Genomic DNA, 5,035 nt, shown 5'->3' with positions numbered 1-5,035 from the left:
CGACGCATCATTCAGGTATATTCTATCCTAATCATATTAATTCCGTCATGTCGTCAATATTGTATTTCTTAGTAGGGGGTGCACGGGAAAGTTATGGGTTGCACGATAGTAGAAAAAATAAAAAATTTCGGAAAATTTTCCACTACGGCCGGAAAAGTTAGGGGTTGCCGGTGCCACCGGTGACTCCCCTAAATCCGCCCCTGGTGACCGGTCTCGGAACGGCCCGGTCTTTTTTGGGACCGATCTCGAAAGGGTCGGTTTTCTTCAGACCGGCACCAGACGGTCTCGGGCCCGGTTTTTTAAGACCAGTCTTTTTTCAGTCTGCGATCGGTCCCTTTTGCAATTCTACTCGAAATCAATTCTAGATTGGATTCACCGGATCGCAGCCTACCTTAACCCGAATGTACAAACAGTATGTACCCATTTAGCCCAAATTTAATAAATTGGCCCATTAGCACAGTCTGTTAACGCCCCAAGTTCTCGTCGGAGACTCGGAGTAGGGAAAGAGAACTGTGGCTCTGCGGAGAGAGAGAGAGAGAGAGAGAGAGAGAGACAGCAGCAGCAGCAGTAGCAGCAGACGATCTGCCACTTTTGTGTTTTTGTAAGAGAGGAGAAGGAGAATGGTGAGATCGATGGCATGGGGATACATTAGGATCATGGCAGGGACCATCGTCGGCGGAGGTGCTGGGTTTTACGTCATGCACCGCCTCGAAATCAGCTACAAGGTCCTTGGATATTTTTTTATATACATCTTATTTATTGAATTAGGTTTCTCCACATCCGTGAATTCTCCCTTTGCTCCATCGATTGCTACTATAGTATTGTAATATTAGGGTTTTCTAAATTTTATCATTCTTTTGAAATTTTCAGGAGAAGTGGGATGAACGATTGAGGAATTACGAGGAACAGCTGAACAAGAAGAAACAGAATCCAAAAGAACTTGAAGAAGCCCTATGAGTAACTACATACATCTCTTCCTTCATACTTTGTTGAATTTGCAAAACGTTTCTAGGTTTATGATACTGGAAACAGCGATGTATAATTATTCTCTTAACTCTTCAAATTCCAGAAATACATCAACATAAGATTTCAATTGAATGATAAATGTTGTTTAATTCTATTGATTTTGATGTAATTTTTGTTGGGAAGTCTTGTATCCAAAACATTTTAGGGATTTTTATAATTTGTGCCCTTTTTTGTAAAAAGGAAATCATAATGATAATATGAATTGAAAGTACCTTGCTATTATTGAAGTAATTTAGGTTGTGAACGGCTCTTGTAGAAGGTTGTGTTGGAAAGGTGATTATTTGAACTATGTGTATTGCATTATGTACGCATGATTTATTGAGACTGTAATAGTTGAACCAAAAACTCTATAATTACTAGACTAGAACATATGTGTGTTATTCGTGTGAACCCTGACCATATCAGGATTGTTCAGAAACGAAATGAATCTAGATTCTATCACTAACGAGGAGCAAAAACATTTTTTTCCTACAATATGACATGAAATTCAAAGAAACGTTGATGTCTAACAACTATACCTGGTAAAAACAATGTTTTTATAGATTAACATCCGGTTCCTGAGTTTAGCAAAAGAAAAGAAAAGAAGAGAAAAGAAAGTCATGAGAGGAAAGAAGAAAAATAAAAAGGAAAATAAAATTTTCTTTTGTGTTCTCGAGTTGGAGAGAAGTGTAAGAATAATTAATCATTTTGTTTTTTCTTTCCAAATCGGAAGGAAAGTTAAAGAAGAAAAGTGATTCTTCCATTTCTCTTCATTTCCTTCCGCTTCCTTCCTTTAATGAAATTCGGGAATATCAATTTCTTTTATTTTCTTCTCATTTCCACTGATTTCCTTTCTTTTCTTTCGTTAAATTGAACTCGAGAACAAGGTGTAAAGTTTGGATGCCACATTTTTGTTATAATTCTATAAATGCAATTGGATGCCACACCGGATAGCCTTACATTTCATGTCAAACCAAGATACTATTGTTGTAAATGTTTAATCTTTTTAAATATAATTTTTTCTTGTTTTTTGTTGTTAAGGTATTTATTTATTTTTTTCATTAAAATGACTATACATTGGTTTGATATATACTTACGCCACCATACTTTTATCTTTTATCACAAAGTTACTATCTACATCGTTAAAAAACAACGATGTTATTTTTCTTCACATAATACACTTTATTAATAAACATTGTTACTTTTAACAGTAGTTAGTAAAAATTCTCAAATTTGTGAAATATTTTGCAAAAAACTGTATAAATTTTCAAGAGCAAACTAATTTTTTTTTTCAGAAAGATTTGCATAAGAAAATTTGATTTATTTCAAACTTGTTTAACATAAATCAAAAATTAGAAATGTGGTTGAAATAGTTAAGATTCATGGTTTCAACTCTCAAATGTCTATATTTTAGGCTTAAATCTAATTAAATGTAGTTTTTCTAACAATTTCGACTAACCTCATATTTGTTTATGATTTTTAGGATTATTCATTATCAGATTCTTGCAAAATACTTACGAAGTTGAGTATTTTTGTCAATTCGTGGCGTAATTTAACATGATATTTTTGTTATAAAATGTTTTTTGTGTTAAAAAGTTGACATATGAATACACAGGTTTTTTTAATGATGTAGACAGTCATTTGGTGATTAAAGAGAAAATGATTATGTATACAAACCAATATGTAATTATTTTAGTAAATACCTGTTAGAAAAAAACTAATTATCAGATTAAACAAGTGACAAGAATACCATAGGTCCTTAGAAGACTTTAGTAGGTGTGGACATGTAGTACAAAAGACTCCATTATAGCTCACCCCAATTGGGGCAAAAATGTTTGGTAAAAGAGTGACATATTGCACACATGACAAGGGCCACTTTTTATTACCAAACATTATAGAAATACAATTATGGCAATAATGTATATGCACTATAAATCCTAATTTTGCATATTTTAACAAAATAACATGATATTACAAAATCAATTTAAAACATTTTTATTTATGGTTTATTTATTTGATTTAAAAAAACGATTGATACAAAAAAGTAAAGATCGATGAATGGAATGATTTTTACTATCATTTAATATTTTAATTCATATATATATATATATATATATATATATATATATATATATATATATATATATATATATATATATATAATTGAGAATGTGAAAAAACAAATCTAGACTACATATTTTTTTGCCGAAAAACCCTTCCGCATGCCGGCACGACGGAAAACATAATATTCATGTGTGAATATTAACCATGACCACAAGGCCTCATATTTCATTTTGCCACAAACACTCCAGCATAACGGCGCGACGGAGGAATGTAACATTTATATATAAATAAGTATATTCATATATAAATAATATATGCATATTTTGAAGTGATTATATATATATATATATAATCACTTCAAAATATGCATATATTATTCATATGAATATACTTATTTATATATAAATATTACATTCCTCCGTCGCGCCGACGGAGGAATGTAATATTTATATATAAATAAGTATATTCATATGAATAATATATGCATATTTTGAAGTGATTATATATATATATATATATATGTATATATATATATATATATATATATATATATATATATATATATATATATATATATATATATACATTCCTCCGTATATATATATGCATATTTGAAGTGATTATAATATTCATGTGTGAATAATATATGCATATATACATTCCTCCGTCGCGCCGATATGTTGGAGTTTGCGACGGAGGAATGTAATATTTATATATAAATAAGTTTATTTATATATTAATAATATATGCATATTTTGAAGTGATTATATATATATATATATATATATATATATATATATATATATATATAAATAAATAAATAAGTATACTCATATATTAATAATATATGCATATTTTGAAGTGATTATATATATATATATATATATATATATATATATATATATATATATATATATACCATTAGTTGCGGAACAAATTAACAAGTAGTTTCAGATATTTTTTGATGATAAAAATCATACATTAGTTTATAAAACTGTTTTCTATCTTTGCTTATAAACTTATGATTACTGATTAGAACTTGTAAAGCTTTTAATTGATTACAATAATAATGACGATTAGCTTGTATCTTTGAATCAGACATGATGAATAATAAAAGAACAAAAGTTATCTAAATATTTCAAGCATGAATTTGATTAACTTGATTATTATTAAATGCGAGTATTATTTTAACAAAAATTTCAAACTTTGTAGAATGAATAGTTAGAATAACTCGAAATGAGATTGCCATAGAGATAATACAACAATTGAATAAAATTCTTTATATATTACCTTCTTTTAAATTACAATCAGAGCATCCGTCTGGAGCAAGTATGATTTGAAAATCTAAAGATTTTGAACATCTAGAAGTAGATAGGAGAACACTTTTCTTAGACATGAACTAAACATTAGAGAGAAATTTAATGAGAGAAATTTTTAGAGAACCTAGAGATGATTCTAATTAAAACATATCTCCTCAATATATAGGAGTCTTGGAGTCTTGAAATATCTTGAAACGGGAAACCGAAGGATTACCGGATCAATCTTGAGAATTATTGAATCAACTTGCCTTTGTCGGAGTGTAGATGTGGCAGACAAAACTGTAAAGCTTTTGACAAATTGGCATCATATTTTGTCATTTTTTGATAATGGAAAATCTTCTTTTGCGATAATGGAGCATCTTCTTTCATCTTTGTAAAAGTTGTTTGTTTTCTTGTAATAATTTAACATCTTATCTCTGCAGAGGATTTGATAATATTTTTGATAATAGATGTACTCACACAGTGTATAAACTTGATAACAGTTGAATAAATACTAACACAATTTGATAACACGTAGTACTACCCCCCCTTGAATAACAAACACTTTTGCAAAATACCTAAAAAGGTATGACACCAAGGGTGGAGGGTGAAATACGAAATGAAAGAATACCTTACATTGAAGGTATAACACCAAAATTAAAAATTTA

At 29.5% G+C, this 5,035-nt stretch overlaps 1 long non-coding RNA gene across 1 annotated transcript; it reads left to right on the top strand.

Annotated features, from left to right (window-relative positions):
• LOC145115979 (uncharacterized) lies at positions 1-1,120 on the top strand. The gene is made up of 3 exons (XR_013711800.1): positions 1-15; positions 461-725; positions 871-1,120. It is a non-coding gene; the product is annotated as an uncharacterized LOC145115979 (long non-coding RNA).
• Positions 1,121-5,035: the final 3,915 nt, after the last annotated feature.

This window comes from Lactuca virosa, chromosome 5 (assembly GCF_052849685.1).
Source record: "Lactuca virosa cultivar CGN04683 chromosome 5, Lactuca_virosa_CGN04683_v6, whole genome shotgun sequence".
NCBI classification, from domain to species: domain Eukaryota; kingdom Viridiplantae; phylum Streptophyta; class Magnoliopsida; order Asterales; family Asteraceae; genus Lactuca; species Lactuca virosa.
Note: the sequence above shows the minus strand (reverse complement) of the source record. Positions and strands in the feature narration are given on the sequence as shown.